Source organism: Grampus griseus, assembly GCF_964374135.1.
Source record: "Grampus griseus genome assembly, chromosome: 18".
Lineage (NCBI taxonomy): Eukaryota > Metazoa > Chordata > Mammalia > Artiodactyla > Delphinidae > Grampus > Grampus griseus.
This window is the reverse complement of record NC_139012.1, coordinates 63,188,790-63,199,670: the sequence shown is the minus strand read 5'-3', so window position 1 is coordinate 63,199,670 and position 10,881 is coordinate 63,188,790. Positions and strand designations below refer to the sequence as shown.

At 37.8% G+C, this 10,881-nt stretch overlaps 1 pseudogene across 1 annotated transcript; it reads left to right on the top strand.

The window, feature by feature from the left end:
• The first annotated feature begins 662 nt into the window (after nucleotides 1-662).
• On the top strand, nucleotides 663-1,155 carry LOC309836060 (mitochondrial import receptor subunit TOM20 homolog; annotated as a pseudogene). Its single transcript has one exon. The product of its transcript is annotated as a mitochondrial import receptor subunit TOM20 homolog (transcript).
• The last annotated feature ends 9,726 nt before the right edge of the window (nucleotides 1,156-10,881 follow it).

The following is a 10,881-nucleotide window of genomic DNA, read 5'->3' as shown; positions in this document are numbered from 1 at the left end:
ATTCAACTCAATAACAATTATTTAAGCATCCGTGTCAGTTACTTCCTTCAAGGACCTCACAGCCTTAATGATTGGGTATAAGGTGGTGGCAGGACAGAAGAGGAAGAAATGGTAGGTATATTGAAGGGAAAGAAGTGGAACTTCAGACTGACAGAATAGCTCAGAAGACCTAGTCCTACTTTTAAAGCAGCAAACAGATCCTAGAAAGCCTTACAAACTGATGCAAAAGACACATAACAGTTAAGTGTAGTATCTGAAGAGGCAACACTTAAAACGAGATATAAAGGATGAATAAAGGAGTGGGCCAGGCAAAGAAGAGTGATAAATGCAAAAGTTTGAAGATAAGAGAGAGCACTGTGGTCTGGCACATCAGAAATGGTAAGTAGTTCCATCAGGCTGGAAAGCAGATGGGCTTGGGAGTCAGTGGATAGAGAAAAGACTGTGGTAAAACATTAGGTTGCATAGATTTGAAGGAATCAATTCATGAAGAATCTTACATGCCTTTTATGCTCTATGTCTGTGGTTTGTTACTGCAGCTGCCCGTTAGAATCACCAGGGAAGCGGGCGTCGGAACTAACCGGTGGAGTCTGCTGCAAGGGTCCTGAGCCAACAGCTTCTTCGCGGCCCCGCCGCCGCCGACCCCACTCCTCGTTGGAGAGAAGATGGTGGGCCAGAACAGCGCCATCGCCGTTTCCATCGGGTACTGCATTTACTTCGACCGCAAGAGACGGAGTGACCCCAATTTCAAGAACAGAGTTCGAGAATGAGGAAAGAAACAGAAGCTTGCCAAGGAGAGAGCTGGACTTTCCAAATTACCTGACCTTAAAGATGCTGAAGGCGTTCAGAAATTCTTCCTCGAAGAAATACAGCTTGGTGAAGAGTTACTAGCTCAAGGTGAATATGAGAAGGGTGTGGACCATCTGACAAATGCAATTGCTGTGTGTGGACATCCACAGCAGTTACTGTAAGTATTGCAGCAAACTCTTCCACCACCAGTGTTCCAGATGCTTCTGACTAAGCTCCCAACAATTAGTCAGAGAAATGTAAGTGCTCAGAGCTTGGCTGAAGATGATGTGGAATGAGAAACAAATGTCAACATAATAATCTCAATTAAAAAATATTTTTAAAATCTGAACTTGGAAGATGATCAGCTCTGGGGGAGTAAGGTCAAATACGCTTGTTATGGACTGTCCTGCACTGAAATCTACCAAAGTTAATTTTTACTTTGTGTAGATCCATTTGTCGTTTTATTTATTTTTCCCAGTGAAAAGTGTATTTTGATAGAGAGGTTTTCATTTTATAAATACACTCTCAGTTACTGAAATATGGATTTTGTTTATTCCTAAAACGTGCAATTAGAAGGTACATATATAACATCACATTACTTACAGTAAAATGACCCAGTGCTCAGTTTTGAAAGGCCAAAAAAAGTGTAGAAGAAAACTGAAGGAAGCACTTTTTTTTTAAGCTAGTACAGTTCGCTATACATCAGAAAATTGGATGGAAACTTGATTGTGTATCAAAACTGAGCATTAAAATCTTTAAGAGATTATTTCTTTCCATTTAATCTCTTAAATATGCATAATGTGCTGCTGTGCTACAATAACTTCACCCCCACTGTTGAACTGTTTTGTTTAAATCAGTGGGCCTAATGTGTTCCAGATATTTATCTCCTTGTATTTTAGATATGTGTAGTTGCAAATAGCACCAGGAATTAGATCTATGTACACCCTTAATCTAGCTGAGTAAACTTCGCCAGTTAATGTCTGCCCACAGTTATAAAATGAGGGAATTTGTCTGCTAATTCAGCTTCTAATTCCTTTGGTTCTGCTCAGCATTTTCAAATCCCTTTTTCTGAGGGATATATCTGTTTGGGCAACCAGCCCTTGCATTTTTTAATACTCTGAATTTTGTATGCCTGCCTGACTTAGTATTTCTGAACTGATTTTTTTTTTTTAAGGTATAACTTGCGTTGATTTTCACTGAAATCATGGTCTGTCACTACTTTTGTAAATTAATCTGAAATTTAACTTTCAAGGTTAACTGGGACAATATGCCTGTAAAAGTGTGTGTTCCCCTTTGCTTTTATCGTCAGTGTACCTCCTAAATCCCCTTCCAGCCTGATTCACTTATCTTGTTATGAGAATAAGGTGTAACTTTGTGGCTGAAGACTTGCAAAGGATGAAGATAATGGGACCTTTTATTCTCAAAATAGTGACATCATCTGCAGCCACAGATTCAATATCAGGCCTGAGAATAAAGATCCTTAGTACTTAAAAAAAAAAAAAGAGAATCACCTGGGAAGTTTCTGAAAACTACTGATGGAGTACTGCATCCCAAAATAACTATCTAGACTGCTCAGGGCTCACCCTCCTATTGAGATAATATAAAACTGGACAAAATATATTTTAAAAATGTGTTTGAGCATCTGAAACTATCAAGAGAGTAAGAATTTGGAGGGCCAAGATCCAGATGAGAAGGAAATCCAAGAGTCGTGATCTGACATTTGGGGCAACTTTTTCCCTCAAGAGGATTGACAGCCTATTTCAAAATCAGTGCCTGAGAGATTGAAAAGTTGGGGAGTTTCCAGTAGTTTCACAGGAGTGGGGATTGGGGTTGGTGAAAATTGGAGTTCAAAGCCCACCAAGGTGGATTGGACCTGGTATATACCCTCGGACTTCATTTGGGACCCTCAAAATTTACACAGTAGGAATAAGTATGGCCTGGAAATAAATCAGACTTCATAAGAATTGGAGCCTAGATTTGATCATCTCATTCCCTAATTGGATTATGGTGATCTTATCCTAGTCTAGTTGTCTTTTAGAAACAAAAGTAAATTCTCTCTGGTCAAAATAACATTATAATATAAGCCAGAAACTTAAAGTATGTCTACCATGCCCCATACACAATGTCCAACACTCAATCAAAAGTAACAAGGCATACAAAAAATGCAAATCTCGACTGAAAACCAAGAAAAAAAAATCAGGCACTATAAACAGACTCACAAAATAGTTATTATAAAGTCCATGTTTGGAATAGACATAGACTTTTAATAACTATTGTTAATATTTTTGAGGAATTAAATAACAAGTGGGAGAGTTTCAGAAAGAACAGAAATTATTACAAATATGAAAATGGAACTAAATGGAAAAAACAGTAACTGCAATTAAGATATCAATGGATAGCCTTAACAGAAGACTTAAAACACAGTTAGTGAAAAATAGGAGAAAATATCTAGATGGAGGTGTAGAGAGACAGTAGTAGACAAAATAGATAAAAGAACCTAATACAAGGTTAACAAGTCTAAAATTCAGGTAACTTGAGTCCCAGAAGTAGAAAAGAAAATGTCTTGGGAGAAGTAATATTTGAAGAGATAACGGTTGTAAATTTTTTTTTAAATGATGAAAGACACCAAGCCATTGGTACAAGAAGTTCAACTAACCCCAAGCAGGATAAATACACAAACAAATCACATATAAGCACAAAATAATAAAACTTCTGAAAACCAAAGACAAAAACCAAACTCTTAAACAGGTACAGAAAAAAATGACATATTACCTTCAAAGGAGAAATAATAAAACTGATTGTTAACTTTTCACAATGTAAAGATTAAAAGCCAATAACCAATGGAATAATATCTTCAAAGTTCTTGAAGAAAATAACAGTCAATTTATAAATTATGTATTTTGTGAAAATATTCTTCAAAAATTAAAAGATTCTACTTGTAAGAACCTTGTAATAGGTTATGCCAGACCAATGCTCCTGTGACAATGAGATGCCACTACAAACCTATTAGAATATCTAAAATTTAAAAACTGACCAAAATGAATGTTAGTTAGCAAGGATAAAGAGTAACTAGAACTCTTATACATTACTTGTCAGAATACAAAACGGTATGACCACTTTGATAATCAGTTTGACAACGTCTTATAAAGTAAAGCATATGCTTCTCATATGAACCCACAGCCTCACTCCTAGGTATTTACCCAAGACAAACAAAAACTAACATTCACTAAAAATCTATATGTTAATATATATAATGGCTATATTCATAATCACCCCAAACCGCAAAAAGCTCAAATATCAATCAACAGGTGAATGGTAAACAAACTGTGGTATATCCATTCATACAATAGAATATTACTTAGCAATGAAAGGAACAACTACTCATACAACATAGATTAATCTCAAGTTCATTAGGTTAAATGAAAGAAGCTAAACTCAAAAGACTACATTCTATATGATTTCTTTCATTCAGGAACAGACAATACTATAAGAGCAGAAAATATATCAGTTGCTGCCAGGGGCTGGGGGTGGCATAAAGGGATGTGAACATAGTATGTTGGTAAATGTTCAAGCTCTCCAAATAAAAACTCTGATTTGTAGCATTTGCCAATTTCTCTAGTGTAAATATTCCCATCATGGCCAATTTTAACCTCCCAAAGTGATGACACTGAACGTAGAGTTGGGAAGAGATGCAAAGCAGCACATTATTATATGGTATTTCCACCATACAGATAAAATAGATATAAATAACTACACAGCCACAGATAATAGTACAGTGTAAAATAATGAGGAAGCAACAAGTTTTTAGTACTTATTACCTTTTTAAAAATATAATTATATTGAATTATAAGTTTATGTAATTTAATTTTAAATAATGACTGTTTTTAACAACGGGCTTTGAAAATTCCTTAAAGTTTCACAATCTGCTGACTCCAGGGAGTCACTAGGCACAAGGGAAACGTCTGAGGTGATAGAAGTGTTCTGTTGTCTTGATTTTGGTGGTGTTGTACAACTGTATGCATCTGTCAAAACCTACAGATCGACACGCTTAAAAGGGTTAATTTTATTGTGTGTAAATTATAGCTCAAAAAACCTAATCACAAAATTTGCATATATCCTTTCACTCATCAATATCCGTTCTAGGAATCTATCCTCAGTTATATTCAAACCTGTCCACCCCTGATTTTAATAATAAAATTGGAATTAACCTGAAATCCACACATTGGCTAATGAATAATAAATTATTGTATATCCAGCAAGATATTTCAAGAGATATTCCAAGAGAATTTTCTTAGCAGCTAGAAAAAGGTGAGGCATGAAAAAGTAGTTTCTTCTGGAAGGTGGCTGAGGGATAAAAGTTAAGAGGGACTTACATGTATGAATACCCTGTTGTAATTTTGAAAATTTCCACGTGCATGCATGACTTTTTCAAAAGATAAAGGGACCCTAAGTTGGTTTTAATCAAAATGAAATACAGACATTTTCAAACACACAAACTCTCCTGAGATAATTTACGACCCACACACCTTCACTAATACTTAAATGCCTTCAAGTACTGTCTCATGCTTTGCTCACCACTGTATGGATGGAGAAATGGAGGCCCAGACACTGAAAAACTTTTTCAAAGGCACACAGCAATAGTGTAGCTCTGGGACTTGAAAATGCACACTCTTAGCTTTGCTACACTGTTTTTCAGGAAAGTTCAGGGAGGGTCTAGGTGTCCTTTGCAGAGCAGTGCTAACTGAAGTCAAGGTGAGCTAGCAGTTCCCTGAGAGGAAGTTTATAAAGGAGGAAGACAAAGAATCAAGAATAGAACCCTGGAGACATCCATACTTAGGAGAAGAAAGAGAAGGCTGACAAGAAAACAGAAGAGGAATGATTAGAAAGAACAATATAACAATGTGATCTATTGCTTAAAATGTTGGAAGAAAATACATTTGTGGGGAAAAAAAAATCACTTTGTTCTGTTACTTGAACTGTATTCTTCAGACCTCGCCCTGCTTTTTAAGGAAAAAGCATGTTCACCACACCCATGGGCACATGCATGTTGGAGCACGTTGGACCCAATACCATGTCTAGGATTCTGGCTTCTCTGTGCCCTACTATTCAACAGTTAGAAAGGTCCTGTCCCCTACTTGCATTTCAGCCAGAAATACAACTCCCCAGCACATGGGGACTTAATTTCCTTGGACAGTTTAGATTGGAGCTGTGAAGAAAGAAATGGTTTGAAACCATTGCTTCTTGTTTTGTTTCTCTGTTCAGTGGTGGGAAAGAAATAAAAATGATAGTATCTCCCTGCCCCACAAATAAAATGAAACCAGTAATACGTGTGCGGAAGGAAGCTGGAGCAGGGAAATCAGGAACAGCTGGGCCTAACACAGTGCAGTTACATATGTGTCCTTTTTGAAAGACAAATCAGAATGGCTCAAGAGAAGGCCGCAGAGACATACAAACTTCTAAAACTCTGGACTTGCCAGCTGCAGAAATGGACTGTGCTGGGAGAACTTAAGAGTCACTTGAGAGTATTTAGTTCTCCAAGTGAGTAGCAAAAGTGTGCTAATGAGGTCTTTAACACCTGTACTCTAACCAGCAGCTGAGTCTAAGCAGAACCAGGCGGGGCAGCCAACAGCTTAGAGGTGGCCTTGGGGAACTCGGAAACAGAAAATCACTATTCCTGGTTAGTAGGATGCAGATGATATTTGCTTTCCTTTTTATGCTTTTTTTCTATTTTCCACATACACAGCAAATCAGGAAACAAAATGTTATTTTGAAAAACAAAACATTGCATTCAGTTTATCTTTCCGAGTTATTCATTCCCTGGTCACTTGTTTTTGTCTCTGAGCATGTAATGGTTCATGCACTAGATGCAGCTCTGCTTCTGTCAGCTGTCACCTCCAGAAAGTCTTCATACAGGCAGCATCAGGTGGCTACTACAGAAGAGATGGGATGGAAAGAGAAAACATCCTTCCAGGATGTCTCTCCTTGGCATGCTTTGTCTTTGTTTTCTTTGCTCTGAGAACTGAAGAAGACTCCTTTTAAGTACCCTATGCCCCTTCTCACCCCAAAATACTCCCTGATGATTACTTGCCTCTCTTTCCCACTCATGTTTGACAGAACAAATAGTGATAACTAGAGAAATGGAACATGAAATATCAACTTATTAATCTGGGTAAGTGGCTGAAAACTAAAAAAGGCCAGACTTCAGGTAAACTGGATAGGAAAATGGGACTTAGAACCAAAGCAAATGAGAGTGAGGCTTTCCACCTTGAATCTAAATCTTGGATTCTGTACGGTGAGGTGTCCTACAGAGAGAGGGAGAGAGGAAACATGCCTGTGCCTATGGGGCAGACTTGGAGGCTAATGGCCCACCTAGGCACAGGTAGAACAGCAGGAGGGTGGCCCCTTTGCAGACCATGCCCTCTGCAAATGTGGTCTGATCACTTTCAAATTCTGATCAATCAGATTAGTGACTCCTGTAATGGCAAGTGTTAAGGAGGTCTCCAATGGCAAGGGTAGAGGCTGAGATCTTTTTCATGGGCTGCAGCTGGTAGCCTAGGGGTAAAGAGTGAGGAAAGTGATTTTCTTGCCTCCTTTTCTCCTCCTCCCAATAAAGACTGGAATCCATTTTAGAGCTCCCCATGACTGGATTCTTCAGCCCAATTTGTTACCATTTCTTCCTGAACCAAATCCTCATTTCAATAAAAATATGAATGATGCAAATCTTTATGAAGCTTCCATACTCCTTCAGCTCCAAATCTTGCTTCTATAGAAACCTGCTGTACACTGTGTTCTATCTGCCATTTTTCAAAAAATAGGAAAGTTATCTCATGGTAGGATTACATTTGGTAAGGGCTGTGCATGGTGAGTAAGACAAAAGCTTACAATTGAAATGGTCATTATTTGCTTTTTCTAAATTGAGTGTAATAGGTTACAATTCTTTGCCTTATTGGAATTTTAATCAAGACTCCCAGATGTTATGGTAAATTAATAGCTTATGATTAAGTTTCTATTGGCAATTAATGTCAGCTTTTAAATCAGTGTTTGTTATACTTCATATCACATTTACATTTATTAAGTAATCAAATATTTATGTTTATTGCACAATGTTCTTACGAACGCTCACAAGCATTCTCATTAATTATAAAGCATTGCTCTGGAAAATAGTTCTTGTTGTGAGAATCTTTAGATACATGTTTTCACAGTGTAAATTTGCAGTGCCTGTCTGGCCTAATGTTTGCACATTGTGTATACTAGAAAAGCAGGTGTGAAGGACATAGCGTTCCACATACTCTAATTGAACAAAGGTGGTTTTCACCCTCAGTTGAATTGGATTGATGAACTCACAGGAAACACTGATTAGTTGGAACTCGGGAAGTTTTTTTCTACTTATTCCTGGGGTTTGCTCCATGAAAATATTGTTTTGGAATGGGCGGGAAAACAAATTTATATAAAAATAATTGTCCTTTCTTTAACTGAAAGAACTAGGAAACTTCTTATTGCCTAATGTTAAAAAACATAAGAAAGCAAAAAGATGTTCTGTTTTTCTACAATGAACTAATTAATTTCAGCTGCGTTTTGAGATGGGCCATCAAGGCAATTATGATATTGAGATAATTTAAACAACAGCAAACCTTCTGTTGAGGAAAAAGTGAACTTGGGGTTTTCAGATGATCTCTGTGATGTAGATACTGCTTTAGGCTTAAAAACAAAAGTCTACTGTCATACCCCCAATATATGATCTTTCCCCTGTTCTAACTCTGAAGAAAGTGACACACAAAAGTAGAGTGTCCCACAGCAAATGAGTGACAGAACTCAGTTTAGTACGGGGTTCTTCATTCTCAGACTATGGCTCTCTTGCACTAGGCCAATGGTTTACAAATTCTTTGGAGCCACAGAAATCTTTCTTCAATGAAATCTCATCAGGAAGCCTAATATTTAAAACAGAGTAGAACTGCTTGATAATTCCAAGCCAATTTCAGTGTCTCCAACAATTTTCAAAGTTCTTGCCAGATTGCAATAATTTCCAAGAAAACTGATTTTTCCCTACTTCATCTCCAAGAAATGGAATTCAAAGGACTTCTGAAAACTTCTTCATTAAAGGTTTCATCACTGCTGATAGGCAGAGCCATTACCAGGCAGGTAAACACTCAGGCACCACATGCACTTCAGCAGAACCTGAAGATGGTAAGCTCACATTGATGCTAGTGAATGGAACAACTTCCACGCAGCTCCTATCATTAATATTCTACCCGGACATGTCCATGCATTTCTCCAGGTACTGGCCTTGCATTCTGGATCATGCAGAAAAATATCAAAAGGGAAGCCTAGCTGAATCACTAAGATTCCTGTCCCCCGATAAGATAATACACCCTTTCTCAGACTGTAAGAAAAGAAGAAACCCAATATATATGAGTGGCTACTGAGGGCAAGGCGTTTTTTCCTAGATGATTTTCATATCTCACTTGACCTTGTGAGATGTGTCATTTTGTTCTCATTTTACAAAGGAGGAAAACAAGACTCAGAGCAGTTTCATAACTTTCTCAGATAACTCTGCTGAGAGTTGGGATTTGGATCTGGGTGAATCAAGTTCCAAAGCCCATGTTCCTACCACCATCCCATCTCTGAGTCTCACTGCTGATGTCTCTCATAATGACCAGTAACAATAGGCTACTGGGCACAGATTTTGTGTTATTAGGTACCTTTTTTTTTATTATAAAAGCCAGATCTCCTCGGTTAGTAGACTACATGCATTTTGAGGAACAGTTTCTAGCATAGAGAAGAGGTTCCCTGGTCTAATTCCCTCTTTTATGATAATACTGCATGCCATTGTAATCTATATTTATGGTTACATGCTATACTATTTACCTACTTGAAAGACACTAATGGGCATCACTAACAATCAAGCTTTCAAAAACATCTCTTTCCATTCTGTTACAGGATGGTCTGTACTGTTAAGATCTATGGGTCTGTTAGCTTGAATTTTGTTTAGAAGAAACAGTTACTCAAATCGAGCACACAATTGCCACTCATGCAGAGAGATTCTTTGACAGGAGAGGAATACACACTTCTAAAGACACTCATTGACTTTGCTGTTCTTGAGGTTTCAAGACTATGTATGATCCTTTGCAAACATACCAGAGCTATAATTTCTGAATGCACTAATGATGAATCTCCCCTTACTGAGTAGCTCTTTCTGGAAGAGTTCCTGGAGGTATAATATCATTTGATTTCACAATATCAAGTGCAGTTGCCCATACCAAAAAAAAAAGATAGAATTGTCTTTTTTCATTACTTGTAACTTTTTTTAATCCAATTTTTTTCTCTGTTCCCTCCTCTGTAAGTTAGTAATCTTAGGAGACAGGAAATTTGGGCAATTTCTTAGAGTATAATCATTTCTCGCCCCCAAGTTTTAAATTGCACTTGGCATTAAATGACAATAAAGCATTGGTATCAAATAATAAGCCTGGAGAATGTCTATACACATACACACACAGCACTTTGAATAAAAAAAGATAATTCCTCTTTTTCTGAAAGTGGAGTTTCTCTAGTTGGAAGAAAAAACCTGAATTTGCTCCCCTCAACCTTTTCTCCTCCTGTCTTAGTCACCTCAGGCTACTGTAACAAATTACCACACGGTTTAAACAATAAACATTTATTTCTTACAGTTCTGGAGGCTAGGAAGTCCAAGATCAAGGTGTCTGGTGAGAGCCCTTTTTCTGGTTTGCAAATACTTTCTTCTTGCTGTATCTGGTGGAGAGAAAGAGAGGACTCTGGTTTCTTCCTCTTCTTTTAAGGACACTAGTCCCATCATGGGGGCTCCACCCTCATGACCTCATCTTACCCTAATTACCTCCCAAAGGCCCCACCTCCAAGTGTCATCACGCTGGGGGTTAGAGCTTCAACACATAAATTGGGGGGAACACAAACATTCAATCCATATCTGCTCCCTTCTCCCTCCCCACTTTTCACCCATGCCTACAAGAGACTCTGCAAAGCCAAATTTAGAAGCCCCTGTTGTCCCCATTGACTCTTCTTTCTTGAGGACACTCCTTGGATAAGGAGGTAATTTCTCCTTTTCCATTTGTTCTAATTAAC